The sequence below is a fragment of the Prunus avium genome, chromosome 6 (assembly GCF_965620075.1).
Source record: "Prunus avium chromosome 6, drPruAviu1.hap1.1, whole genome shotgun sequence".
Taxonomy (NCBI): Eukaryota; Viridiplantae; Streptophyta; class Magnoliopsida; order Rosales; family Rosaceae; genus Prunus; species Prunus avium.
In genome coordinates this window covers 1,965,356-1,980,773 of record NC_142289.1, presented here as the reverse complement: position 1 = coordinate 1,980,773, position 15,418 = coordinate 1,965,356, and the positions used below count along the sequence as shown (strand labels likewise).

The 15,418-nt window shown below is 39.4% G+C and overlaps 2 pseudogenes; both read right to left on the bottom strand.

Annotated features, from left to right (window-relative positions):
• Positions 1–2,210: 2,210 nt before the first annotated feature.
• On the bottom strand, positions 2,211–4,238 carry LOC110759794 (putative LRR receptor-like serine/threonine-protein kinase RKF3 pseudogene; annotated as a pseudogene).
• Positions 4,239–7,888: 3,650 nt separating this feature from the next.
• Positions 7,889–14,841, bottom strand: LOC110759709 (putative LRR receptor-like serine/threonine-protein kinase RKF3 pseudogene; annotated as a pseudogene).
• Between the last annotated feature and the right edge of the window lie 577 nt (positions 14,842–15,418).

Sequence of the window (15,418 nt, the reverse complement as noted above, 5' to 3'; positions counted from 1 at the left end):
CAACGGTAAATGCTCTCAACCACTTGAGCTACAAATCTCTTGCATTAAATTATTTATTTTTAATACAAATAATAATTTGAATTACCTAAAATTAATCTTAGTAATTCGTTTTAATCTATGATTCCGAAACTAAAACTAAAACTCATGAGGCACTTTGAAACATGAATCAATCGGGAGCTATTACCAACATTTAAGTCCTTGAGTGCAAACAACAAACGCCGTTACCAAAATTATACATTCTTGCCTTGCTATCTAATTGCTCACTAAAAAAGACATGGACAAGTTTGCATAAAAAAATGGCTTTTTTGGCTGCACTCTTGGTTCTTGCATCAGATATCGATTAAATTTAGGCATCAACCGGATTTGGGGAACGGAAATACCATTGATCATACACGGCTTCAATAACTGAGCAAAACTTTCGCAAACATTCAAGGGCTGTAGATTCACCCAATCTACAGTACTCGTCGGTAGAGTCTGCCGAGCATTCGAAAAACGGCTGTTAGCTTCTGCTTTGGGGATAGACTTTGTCGTCCACAAGCGTCTATCTTCTGGGTAAAGTATGGCTCATGTGCAACAACATCATTCAAGATGCGATAGAAAAGCTCTCTTCTCATGCGGAACCGCCTGCGAAAGTCCACTAGGGGATAAAGTGGTCTTTCACAGAAGTAGTCCTCCATGAGACTCTTATGATGTTTTTCTCTCTTCCGATTCTTGTATTCACGGTCTGCAACAGAACCACCATGTTTGGATTGTTGAGCATATTGCTCCAGCAAAAACGTGTGGTGTTGAACAGCCATTGCAACCCTTTGTTGATGAAGGTCATCATCATCAGAATCATCATTGAAGAAATTTTGTATAGCCTTCCCAAGTGAATTCATTGTAAGAAGGAGAATTGAAGGAGATTGTGTGGTCAATTCAGTAGAATAACACTTCTTAAATAGACAAGAGAATGAGATGACCTACATGTTTGAAAATAATTGAATGAAGATAGGAAAAGATAGGGAAAGATAAGGGAATCCAATAAAGTGAGATGAACAAAGATGAGCAATGGTTCAGAACGTGATTGACACAAGACAAGATGGGAAATGGTTCAGAAAATAATTGAATGAAGATAGGAAAAGATATGGAGAGATAAGGGAATCCAATAAAGTGAGATGGACAAAGTTGAGCAATGGTTCAGAACATAATTGAAAGAAGACAATAGGGGATGGGAAAGAGTTCATAAAATAATTGAAGAACACAAGTGGAGGTGGGCAAAAGTTCATAACATTATTGAATGAGGATAAAGGAATCCAATGAAGTAAAAGTAAAAGTAAAAATGGAAGAAAATTATGGCAATGGCTTCAATGAAGGGTTCGAATTATTACGGGCATACGTATAGTGTTGTACTTGTTTTTATTTTTAAGTGAAATTCTATTATGTTTTGGAATTTTAATTTTTTTAGGTTAAAATGTTTAGAAAATTAAATCACGAGTATTGAAACAAAAATAATGTCAAGAAAAATTAACAAGAAAAAAAATTAGGGGTTAATCATTCTTAAACAATTTAATAAAGTTGCGGACTCAAATTATGAGTCTGCAAGGTTGGAGGGAAAAAAAATTTGAGTCCTGAAAATACATGAATAGTTGTATTTTGGAGGGTGAAAATTTGAGTTTAGCCCCAACATGGTTGGAGATGGTCTTAAGTCCGCCCAAAACTCAAAAGTTAAAACCCAAAATATGGCCTCTATCAAAACATTATGTATTCTAAATTAGCATCTATGTCGTGCAAATGGATCGAAACTAGGAAAAATATCATGAAAATGCATTAAGAATAAGTTGGTAAGTTTATAACTAAAATGGGAAACTCAATGTGTTGGCATGGCAGGTCTGGAGCTATATGCGGAAGCAAGGGTGCCTGTACAAAATCTTTCCTGCCGCAATGCTGAAAACTGCAACTCGTATTGCCCTATATGCGTTTATTGCACTTGCGTTAAGAAGCAGTGTCACTGCTGCAAAAAGGGTTTCCCTATTTCTCCAGCTCCAGCTGCTGCAGACGATGATGCCAACTTCCTACCATGGCCATGAGCTGAGCTCTAATTTCAGGGACACATGACATAACATGTTGATGATGTTGAACTTGTTGCCTAGTTTGTTTAATAAAATTGTAGGCCACAATTTACAGAGATGATGAATAATAATTAATACAAATATGGCTGCTATATTTCTCTTATTAATTTCTTTTAATCTATGATTCCGAAAGAGAAACCAAAACTCATGAGGCACTTTGAAACATGAATCAATTAAACCATTTCTCACATGGGATATGATATTTACATTTTTGGTCTGTTGGGTTGCATTTGTAAATACAAACCATTGAAGCTCCTTGAAGATCTCTCTGCATCATCAGTGTGTGATAAAAGAGATAATGGACGGTCTGGGATGGAGGGAATTGGAATAGTATTTTCTAGTATTTTCACAATTTGGTCCATTGTTGGCCTGGCATATGCTACTGGATGAGAAGCAAGCACAGCAACCAAAACATATCTCTCCATTGCTTCTGGTAGGCCTAACTCAGGCATGCCTTCATCAATGACATCAAAAGCTCTGCCCTCCTTCACTTGTGACCATGCCCAATCTGCCAATAACAAAGGCCTATTCTCATCAGTGAATTCAATAACTGCTTTCTTCCCACTCAAAATCTCCAGTAGCACAACCCCGAAACTGTACACGTCAATTTTTTTACATATTTGGCCATACAAAGCATACTCAGGAGCCACATAACCAAGTGTCCCAGCCACCCTTGTGCTCACATGTGTCTGTCCTTCTGGTGTGAACTTTGCAAGGCCAAAGTCAGCCAGTTTTGCCTCAAATGTTTCATCCAGAAGTACATTGCTTGCTTTAATGTCTCTATGAATGATAGCAGGCTGCACCCCATGGTGTAAATAAGCCAATCCGCGAGCCATTCCAAGCGCAATCTTTTGGCGAATCGACCAACTAAGCTTCTTGAATTCTGGTTGAAAAAGATGGTCGTAGAGGCTTCCGTTTCTCATCAAATCACAAGCTAGTATTCTCTGGTGGCCTTCTCTAGGCAATGTTGAAATACAATAGCCTCTCAGAGCCACAAGATTCACATGCCTTACACTGGAAATAACCTCCACTTCATGTGCAAAAAGTTGGTCTCCAACAGCAGAGCAGTTCTTGAACCTTTTCAATGCAACTTCTGACCCATCTGCTAATATCCCCTTATAAACATTCCCAAATCCCCCCATACCAATTATGTTCTCCCTTGAGAAATTCCCTGTAGCCTTTCGAATTTCCTCGAAGCTGAGCTTTAATGAAGAAGAATTTCTACCACAGGATTCCAGCTCCACACTCGAAAATTGTTCGATTTGAGCCAAATTCTCATTTTTCTTCCTCTTCCATTTCTTGTGCCATATCCAAAGAAACCAAAGCACTATAACTGCCCCAACAAAGCCATGGAAACAACCCGTCACGATACCCCACATCACTGCATTGGAGTTTTTAGGCTTTGTACTAGATGAAGAGAAATCAAGCAGAAATAAACACTTGGCAGTCCCTATATCAATTGGTCCAAACCTGTTAGCAAAAGCTGCAGCATATATAAATGGGTACCCTTTGGAATCTGAAACGTTCCCATCATTAGGGGCTTTGAAATAAGAGGCACGAACAGTCGACAAGCGTTCCACGCAGGAATTACAAACAGAATTATTCTTCAAAGACTGATCACAAGAACCCTTCATTTGCTGCAACTCCTGTGCTGAAACCAAGCTCTCAAAATCAGACCTTGTTGTGATGTTCATACAAGTCTGTGAAATGAAACTGGTCTTCAAGCCACAGGTGGATTTGATGTCAAACCCTGGTATGAATTCATTGACTAGATTCTCATATGAATCCCAGCAAACATCCAAGACATCCGGAGACAGGGAAAACAATCCACTGGTTCGAAGATATTCTGATCGAATCAGACGCATTCCTTGCACCATGTACTGGCACTCAGTTGCAATATCCTGCTTGGGGAATGGTAGAGAGTTCTGCCTGATGAGTTTTTGGAGAGCATTGATATTCAAAGGACATGGAACATTACCCAGTTTTCTATGTGAGGTTTCATGGCTACTGGCTATGGAATTGGTGAAGCCTAAAACCAATCCAAGAAGGAGGAAATGAAAAAGAGTCATATGATAGCTCATTGAGGTTTTCATGAGATTTGCAGAAATGGTGATGGCCCTTGTGGTTTTTTGGAAGGGAAATGGGAAGTTTGACTTCAGTCATTGGGACCTCACAAATGGTTAAAGTCTTGAAAGTTAAATTGGATTTTGGCAGTTATTGTTGGAGGGAAACAATTTAAAATCACTTGTGGATATGATCCTAACTTCTAACTGACTTTTAAATAGAGATTTTTTATTTAAACCCCACATTTCTCTTAGTTCACCTCATCTTTTAATTTAAATTTTCACAATTTCTAAGAAAACCCCACTATCTTCCCAAACTACCCTTAAATACACCCCAAACTGAAAAAATAAGAAATAAAAGAGATTTTTTATTTAAACCCCACAATTTTCTTTGTTCCCAGCTAAAAAAAAACACAAACAAATGGAACCCCAAACTCGAAATTTAATACTTTCTAGAGAAAGAGAACAGCTTTACCTCTTTCCAAGAACTATAACTGGAATTCCAACACTTGGGTATTGTTGAGTTGAGAGAGAGAGAGAGAGAGAGAGAGAGAGAGAGAGAGAGAGAGAGAGAGAGAGAGAGAGAGAGAGAGTGAGTGAGTGAGTTTGTAAACAAGAAGTTGGAAGGAAGTTGTGGTTGGGGAAGGTAGGGGATAATAAGGTGGAGGTGGAAAAAAGGAATGAAATTTGAAGAATTATTAAGTTGGATGACCTTTCTTGTCTTTTTACACAATAATAAAACTTACAGCTTAATGATTTAAGTATTGGGGTGAACAAAGAAAAGTGCGGGGTTTAAATAGAAAATCTCTTTAAATATGGGGTCTTGTTAGCGATTCCTTATACTTAGTTAGGATTTTTTGGTTCCTTATTATGTTAGAATTTTTGGTTACTTACCTCTATTTGTCTAGTCTTATTATAATCGAGATTTATTTTCTATTGTAATTTAGATTTATTTCCCATTTTATTTAGGGTTGTACTTCCTTATAAATAAATTCATATTGAAGAAGAATATCTAAGCATATCTAAAAATTTGCCTTACTTTGTTTGACTTGGTATCAGAGCCAGGTTCTAGGGTGTCTCTTTGCTACTTTTTTTACAAACCCTATTTTCTTCACGACCCTATGTTTCACAACCCTAGTTGCTAATTGAGAGTCATTGGCGCTTTTCATCCCTCACCCATATGGGTGTTTATATTGTATAGCCCTCTTGCTACTCCTCTCCTTCTATAAAGGCTTTCGTTGTTGAAGACCACAGTTCTTCCCTTTTCTTAGTTGCCTTGTTTCTGTTACGGATCCTATCATATGGACAACATGCCATGATGACTTGATCTTCTTTCCTCCGTAAGCCTCGTCACCGCTCACCGGTCATCCTTAATTTTTCATCTTCTTCCAAATCTCGATCCTCTATGAGCCTCGGATTTGAGGGGGAGATAGACACAATGTGCTTGCGACGAAGGTTTTCTTGTGACATGTGTTTGCGTTCTCCTTGCAATTTAAGTGCTCTCCTCCCCTCATCTTCAAGAGGGGGGCGGGGGGAGAGAAAGGGGAGGGGGAGGGAGAGTGAAAAGGATATATTTATTGACGTATCCCCATTACCTTGATGTATGAAGATATTGCCAATATCTTAGCTCCGACAACCCATTCTTTTCAGAGGGAGAGGGGGAATGAAGAGAAGTTTCCGCTGAATTAAGAGGAATTCTCCTTTGTCATTGTTGATGTTGTTGTTGCGTTTCAATCCATCTCTACAACATAAAAAACCTTAATCCTGAAAACTACCTATTTCCGCTGCACTATACACCTAGCCTATAATCCTAGCCCACCATCGCAGCCTACCTTGCCGCTGTAGCCGCCTCTTACCTTGCCACTGTCGCCGCCTCCTACCTTGCTACTACCGTCGCCGCCGCCATCCCACCATCCATCACCATGCCGAATGTTGATGCCTTTATTTCTTCACCTACTTCTGGTTCTACTTCATCTACTGCTTCTCATACCCCTATTGTGACGGTTCATACTGAATCGTCCACCAACCTACTAGTGGGATTCAAATTCAATGGAAGGGTTTCTGTATTCTATCGTGCTCACATGGTTTCTATGTTCTGCCTTACCTACTGTCGTGCTCATAGGGTTTATGTGTTCTGCTATGTGCCCTATTTGTTAGGGTTTGCTCTTGTATTTCAGCTGCGAACTTTGATTTGGTTTGTCAATTGTTTAACTCATGGTTTACGACAAGACCCTCTTTACAGTTGTTCGATTTGGTTAATGTCGAGTATAGTGTTCTATGACTTGCTTGTTAAGTTGGGCATGCAAAACATCTTTGCGCAAATTTGAGGAGGAGTTTTAGCGAGTCCTTACTTACTTAGGATTTCGGTTCCTTACTATGTTAGAATTTTTGGTTACTTACCTATTTGTCTAGTCCTATTATAATGGGAGTTTCACTAAAACACCCAAAATGGGGGCTGAAATTATAAGAAAACCCAACACCCAAAACACTTTATAAACACACCCAAAACTCATCATTACACACACTCAAAACTCATTTATAAACACACCCAAAAAATATACAATTGTTGATTTTGGGTGTGTTTCTATGTTTATATAGTGCGTGGGTTTTTTTATAAATACATGTCTAGGATTGGGTTTATTTATAATAATCTATATTATAATTGAGATTTATTTCCTATTGTAATTTAGATTTATTTCTCATTTTATTTAGGGTTATACTTCCTTATAAATACCTTCATATTGGAGAAGAATATCTGAGCATATATTAAAATTTGCTCTACTTTGTTTGACTGGTCTTGGGTATGTGTCGTACACCTATAAGCGCATTTCCTATGTAAAGTTGCCTTGTGATAAAAAATGAATATATTTTTTTTTTTTTTCAAAATGAATATTTTAGACGTTAGAACTTATAATCATGAAAGCCAAAGAATTAGTCTAATAGGAAAAACAAAAGAAGAGTTGCCAAAAGAGACCTGGCATGTTTGTCTTAGTTTTTTTGGTAGATCACCACATGATGCATCAATACTATATTCCTTAAGTAGGCCTTAAATTATTATATTAGAATGTAGTCATGTCCTATTCTAATTAACATCTTCCAATTGTCCTATCCAATGGAATAAGTAGTATGCAATCAAGCTGACAAAAATATGATCTGCTTCTTTGAAAACTCTTCCGTCTGTTGAAAAAAAAAGGGAAGATTATGGAGCTTAAATCGACCGGCAACGAAGAATCTAAACGAGAAGCAAGATGAAATTATTAAATACTAGGTCAGCATTGAAAGTATCATTTTTAGTATTAATAGTATAATTACAGTCTAAGTTCAGTTAAGTTTCCATTTGAAACGATCAAGTCAACACATATGTGTTACACCACCAGTGTACTTTCTTTACTTATAAAATACACCAGTATGCATATGACCAGTTTGTCCATGCTCCAAGTCAGAAGTTCTATGAGTAACTTTCAGCACAAGAACTTCTCAGTTTGAGTGACGATGACAGAACAATTTCAATAACAGTAACACATAATCAGAAAAGATTATGTAGCAAGAGCAAACCAGTGTCAGGTTCAGCAATTGTTAATTACCAAACTTTGAGCTGAATGGCTCTATGAATCAAAGAATTTTTACACCTTCAGTAAAAAATGTCTTTCTCTATAATGATTCAAAAGAATTGGAACACTATCTTTACATGTGTTTTTGTGAAGTTTCCACTTTCTCCTAATCACTTAGAATGGGATGGTCACTCTCACAGCTACATGGTTGCTGGCCCTCAGGGCTTGAAATGTAACTTGAGCCACTAAAGCTAGCTAGCTGATCTATTTTAACCATTTCATCAACAAGAGGGCAATCTGGGATTGAGGGAAGTGGAAAATCTGATTCCAACATCTTCACAACTTGGTCCATTGTTGGCCTTGCATATGCTACTGGATGAGAGCAAAGAGCTGCAACTAAAACATGCCTTTCCATAACTTCTGCAAAGCCCAGCTCAGGCATGCTTTCATCTACAACATCTAATGGGTTGCCTTCCCTCACTTGTGACCAAGCCCAATCTGCCAACAGCAAAGTTCCGGCGCCATCAGCTTCTACAACTGCTTTTTTCCCACCCAGAAGCTCAAGAAGCACTACCCCAAAACTGTAGACATCACTTCTTTCTGATAATTGCCCATACATGGCATATTCAGGTGCAACATATCCTAGTGTCCCAGCTACCCTTGTGCTCAAATGTGTAAATCCTTCTGGTGTGAACTTTGCAAAGCCAAAATCAGCCAGTTTTGGCTCAAATGTTTGATCTAGAAGTATGTTACTAGCTTTAACATCTCTGTGGATGATGACAGGCTCTACACCGTAATGCAAATAAGCCAATCCGCGGGCAATTCCACAAGCAATCTTTTGTCGAATTGGCCAACTGAGTTTCTTCAACCTTGAATCAAAAAGATGATCATAGAGGCTTCCATTGTGCACCAATTCACACACAATTATCCTCTGGTGGCCTTGCAAAGGCACTGCCACAGTACAATAGCCTCTCACAGCAACAAGATTCACATGCCTAATGCTTGCAATAACCTCCACCTCATGTGCAAAAGCTTCAGCCCCACCAGCAGAGAAGTTCTTGAACCTTTTCAAAGCTACTTCAGACCCATCAGCTAATATTCCCTTATAGACATTCCCATAGCCTCCCATCCCAATTATGTTCTCCCTTGAGAAATTCTTGGTAGCCCTTTTGATTTCCTCAAATGGGAACTTAACCAAACTGGTATTTTCACCAATAATCTCCATGGCTGAAGCAAAACCCATCTCGGTTGACTCCATGTTTCTCTTCCTTCCCCTGTACTTCTTGTGCCTTCTCCAAAGAACCCAAACCACCAAAACTGCCACAAAGAACCCACTAACACATCCTACCAACACTGCCCAACGCATTACCTTGGTATGCCTGATCCTTTTAGTATTTACATTAAAGGCATTGAAATCTAGTGAAAACAAACACTTGACTGTGCCCAAGTTTGTAGGCCCATACCTGTTAGCAAAAGCTGCAGCATACATAAATGGATAGCTATTGCAATCTGATTCATTCCCATCCACAGGCCTACCAAAGTTAGAAGCACTCACACGCCACAACCTCTGCTTACATGAATCACAATTTGAATTATTCTCCAAAGACTGATTGCAAGAGTCCTGAATTCCCTGCAGCTCAGATTGAGAAATCAGGCTTTCAAACTGTGACCGGGTTGTGATATTCATGCAACTCTCTGTCATCAAACTGGCCTTAAATCCACAAGTGGATTGAACCCCGAACCCAGGTAACGACTCATTGCTCAAACTTTCATAGGCATGCCAACATGCCTCGGAGGCATTGGAAGGCGGGGAAAAGTAGCCAGTGGTTCGGAGATATTCTGATCGAAGCAACCGGATTCCTTCAAGCATGAACTGGCACTCTGTCTGGACATCAAGAAGCACGAGGGGTTGATTGTATTGGAAGAAGATCTAGTCTATGTTATCTATCATTTATCTAGCTGGTAAGTAGCATGGGTGTGTGCATGGGGTGCTGTCTAACAACTTGAGTACGACTGTCATTCTCACTAATTCAAGGGATTGCTGACCTTGCTTTAGTTGTTAGTCTAGTTGCTGCCCTTGCTTTAGTTGTTAGGCGTAAATCAAGGAAGGAAGATTGTTTTTTTGTTCCTTGTTTTTCTCTTCTTCCCACGCTCATATATATGAGCTATCTTTGTACTTTGTTTCTTCATATAGAAAATACACCTTCAAATTTCAACATGGTATCAGAGCAGTGATCCTAATCGACCTGCTTCTGAATAGTTTCTTGAGAGATCTGTTTTTTATTTCTTTCTGATTCTGTATCATGGCTGAAGAGAGTTCAGTGCATGGCAAAGAAATTAGCTCACATGCTGCGCCATCTTCACTTCATTTAGATGTTGATGTCAACCCAAATCAACGTCTCAGTTCTGTCTTACTAAATGAATTCAATTATCTTCCCTGGGAAAGAGCAGTCACTCTTGCCTTGGGAGGACGATCGAAACTTGGTTATGTTAATGGTGTTATTCCAGCGCCTGATGTGTCCTCATCAGATTACAATGATTGGTTGTGCAAGGACCAGTTGGTCATGTCATGGTTACTCAATTCTATGGATCGAAAGATTGCAGAAATTTTCAGCTATGCTGAATCCTCCTGCATCCTTTGGAAAAATCTCAAAGAAATGTATGGGAATCAGAATAATGCAGCTCGAGTGTTCCAGTTAAAAAAGGATATTGCTGGTCTACAACAGGAAGGAAACTCATTTGTGCAGCACCTTGGGAAGTTAACCACCATGTGGAACGAGTTGAATGTCTATCGGCCACACACCATTTCTGCTGCTGTGCTGACCAAGAGAGCTGAGGAAGACAAAATATTTCAACTTCTTGCGAGTTTAAGTCCTGAATACGAAGATCTCAGGAGTCATGTCCTCATGAATCCTGATCTTCCTTCCTTCTCAAGTGTGTGTGCCACGGTTCAAAGGGAAGAAACTCGCAGAAAAATCATGACTGTGGAATTAAAGGCAAATATACCAGAAGCTAGGGTATATCTCTCTAACCACAGAACTAGTGAAGAGAGGGGCTACAAAGGAAAGAAACCTATTGTGAAATGTAGCTACTGTGATACTAGTGGACATACACGTGATCATTGCTGGATTCTTCACCCTGAACTAAGGCCCAAGTTTTCTAGGGACAACAACAAGGGTTTCCCTAAGGGTTCACACAACTCATCCTACAAGGCAAATCATACCGCCACCACACATTCTGAGGGAGCACAAAAGTTCACCTCCAATCCAGCTACCCTGATAAATGAATTTGCTGCCTTCCTCCACAAGAAACAAGGTCATGAAAACAATGAAGGATCAACTAGTCAAGATGACAACAAACAAGCTGCTCTACTTGGACAATTTGCTGGTTTTTTGGCTGAAAATGAAGGTGTGACACAACAAGATATTCCAGGTATCTTACATTCTTTTTCAACTGCTCTCAAAGTAGGTAATGTGCATGATTATTGGATTATAGATTCAGGAGCTACTGATCATATGACTAACAAGTCTACAAATCTGCATAATTTTGAAAAATTCTCATGTCCATCTCAAGTGTCAGTTGCTAATGGCGAGGGTGCTATGGTTGTAGGGAGAGGGAAAACACATTTGATTTCTAGTAATGTCGAGTCTGAGGCTCTTTATGTTCCCTCATTCCCTTTTCAGCTCTTATCTGTTGGAAAAATCACAAACTCATTGAACTGTCTTGTCATTTTTTCCCCAAAAACTGTGGTTTTTCAGGATATCACCACCAAGAAGACGATTGGTGAAGGTTTTTTGTTAAATGGCCTCTACTATCTTTCCAAGCATGTCCAAATTCCCAAGGTCTTCCAAGTCGCTTCAAGCCTGGTTCAAGAACAACAACTTTGGCACCAAAGACTTGCACATCCTTCTGATAAAGTTCTGTCTTTTTTGTTTCCAAACCTGTGCAAAGTTACAAGTTCCTGTGATGTTTGTCACTTCTCTAAGTCCACTAGATTACCTTTCACTTCCTCCTTGTCTAGGGCTAGTAATCCTTTTGAAATCGTGCATTCCGATGTTTGGGGACCAGTCCTTGAGTCCTTTGACGGATACAAATATTTTGTAACTTTTGTGGATGATTTCACAAGGATCACTTGGTTGTATCTTTTGAAATTTAAAAGTGAAGTGCTGGAAGTTTTTCAAGATTTTCATAGACTTGTAAACACACAATTTGCTTCAAATATTCATGTCTTACGATCAGATAATGGCTCCGAATATATGTCACATAACATGTCTCACTATCTAAGCACACATGGTATATTACATCAAACTAGTTGTGTTGGAACACCTCAACAAAACGGGGTAGCAGAAAGGAAGAATAGAGATCTACTTGAAAAAACTAGAGCTCTTATGTTTCACTCGAATGTGCCTAAAAAGTTTTGGTCCCAAGGTGTTCTTACTGCTGCATATCTCATCAATAGATTGCCTAGTAAGATATTGAACTTTAAATCACCTTATGAGATCTTGAAAGATAGACAGATCAATTTATCCCATTTGAGAGTTTTTGGATGTACATGCTTCGTTCACATTCAAGCACCAAATCGTGATAAACTAGATCCAAGGGCTGCCAAATGTGTTTTCCTAGGCTATTCATCCACTCAAAAGGGTTACAAATGCTACAATCCAACAACTAGGAAAATAGTTGTTTCAAGAGATGTGAAGTTTGAAGAAACCATGCCGTACTTTACTCAACCTCTGGACTATTCTAGAGAGGGGGAGAATTTGCTTGATTTATTCCCAATACCATATCCAAGTGAAGAGGATACAACATATATTTCAAGGGACCAGATATTGAATGAGGTTGATTCTCGAAATCTGCAGAATTCTCCACCTGTGGTCCTTGAAGAACCTATCTCATCAGAACCCTCAAGTAGTCCTTCCAACCAAGAAACTGCTCAATTGCCAGCAACTCAATCTCCCACAGTTCGTCGAAATCCTCCCCGTGAGAGGAAACTTTCATCCAAGTTACATGATTATGTAACTTACAATGCCAGGTATCCCTTGACTTCTGCTATTAATTACAGCAAGGTTTCATCCTCCTTTGCTACATTCCTCTGTGCAATTACTAAAACTTATGAACCACAAAGCTTTCAAGAAGCTAATCTACACAGTGAGTGGAGAGCTGCTATGGCAGAAGAGCTTCAAGCTCTTCATGAAAACAACACCTGGACTATAGTGAAACTTCCCAAAGGAAAGAAGGCTGTGGGAAGTCGTTGGGTATACAAGACCAAGTTCCATTCAGATGGCACGATTGAAAGGAACAAGGCTCGTTTGGTTGCTCGAGGATTTACACAAATCTATGGCGTGGATTACAAAGAGACATTTGCTCCCGTGGCAAAGATGAACACTGTGAGGGTGCTGTTATCTGTTGCCATTAACAATGCATGGCCTCTTTTTCAAATGGATGTTAAAAATGCTTTTCTGCATGGTGAGCTTGAAGAAGAAGTTTTCATGAAATTGCCTCCAGGTCATCCTCAATCAAACAATCCAGAAATGGTGTGCAAACTTCATAAATCCATTTATGGTCTCAAGCAAAGTCCACGTGCATGGTATGCCAAGCTCAGTCATGTTCTAGAAAGAGTTGGTTTCTGTCGGAGCAATGCTGATTCTTCCTTATTTGTGCGTTCAAGCACATCGGGTAAACTTGTGGTGCTTATTTACGTTGATGATCTCATTGTGACAGGTGATAATATGTCAGAGATTAGTGCTCTGAAACAATATCTCAATCACAAGTTTGCTATCAAAGATCTCGGCATTCTTAAATATTTTCTAGGGATCGAAATGGCATACTCTCACAAGGGCTGTTTTCTAAATCAGCGCAAGTATGTTATTGATCTCCTTCGTGAGGCCAACATGACAGATTGTAAACCTGCTCGCACACCTTTGAATAGTAACTTGAAGCTGCAATCTCACGGTGATCTCATTCCCAATATAGAGTACTATCAGAGATTGGTCGGCAAACTCATTTATCTCACTATCACTCGCCCTGATATAGCATATGCCGTGAGTCTTATTAGCCAGTTTATGCATGCTCCAAGCATGGACCACATGAAGATTGTTCATCGTGTGCTTCGATATCTGAAGGGCTCCATTGGTAGAGGAATTCTCATGCGCAACAATAATCACACTCATATCTCAGGATATACAGATGCAGATTGGGCGGGGAACGCTCTCGATCGCAAGTCTATCACTGGCTTCTGCACCTTCGTAGGAGGTAACCTAGTTACCTGGAAGAGCAAGAAACAAAGCGTGGTTGCACGCTCTAGTGCAGAAGCAGAATACCGTGCTATGGCTTCGACTGCTTGTGAACTTATTTGGCTCAAAAATCTGTTATTGGACTTGGGGTTTCCTCATCAGCAACCTATGTCTCTCTACTGTGATAATCAAGCTGCGATGCACATAGCATCAAATCCTGTCTTCCATGAGCGAACTAAACACATTGAAGTTGACTGCCACTATGTTCGAAATCAAGTGCAGTCCAAGGTGATTGATACACACTTCATTCGTAGTCATGATCAACTTGCCGATATCTTCACAAAGGGATTGTCGTTTGCTACGTTCCATCACCTCTTGTCCAAGCTTGGATCAATCGACCCGTTTGATCCAGCTTGAGGGGGAGTATTGGAAGAAGATCTAGTCTATGTTATCTATCATTTATCTAGCTGGTAAGTAGCATGGGTGTGTGCATGGGGTGCTGTCTAACAACTTGAGTACGACTGTCATTCTCACTAATTCAAGGGATTGCTGACCTTTCTTTAGTTGTTAGTCTAGTTGCTGCCCTTGCTTTAGTTGTTAGGCGTAAATCAAGGAAGGAAGATTGTTTTTTTGTTCCTTGTTTTTCTCTTCTTCCCACGCTCATATATATGAGCTATCTTTGTACTTTGTTTCTTCATATAGAAAATACACCTTCAAATTTCAACAGATTGCCTTCACGGATTATTTTACGGAAAGCATCAATGTCCAATGGACATGGAGCATTGCTCAATTTTCTATGTGGGATTTCATGGCTGCTGGCAACGCAGGAGCCAAAACTGGTGAAGCTTAAGCACAACCCAAGATAGAGGTAGAAGAAGAGAGGCATTTGAAGCAAAGTTTTTCATCAAAAATTTGAAACTGATGGTCAATACAATTGAATGTGTTTGCTTTTCAATTAAAACTTTTGCTTGAATAATCTCATCAGAAGTCAAATGAATTATGCGGTAAGCTTGCAATTCTCTTCCATTTCTAAATATATGGCTTGACAGTTGAAGACTTGGAGGGAACCAACATGGAAGTAGACATAACGGATTTTTAAAAGTGGGGGCCTTGGATGTGTTTGCTCACACCTATAAGTACTCTAAGGTTGAGAGGAATATTTTGATCACATGATTGTAGACCGTCGGATTTTGTTACAATTGTGACATTTTTTACAGGAGTTCAAGCAGTTGCTTGATAATAATTTGTGAAGCTCTCTTATGATTCCCATGGTAGTGTTTGACCTTGTCAACTTTTGAGAGTGGCGTAGAAGCTGCTTCAATCATGCAATCAACATTCAAAATAAGTCTTCTTTTATGAAGCTAATCTTGGCTAAAATGCAAATGATCTCCTTTGGAGTTTAGCAAACATTTTTACAAGTCGGTATATGAAGTTCTAGTCAAACCATTTTGGGCCTCGAAGAT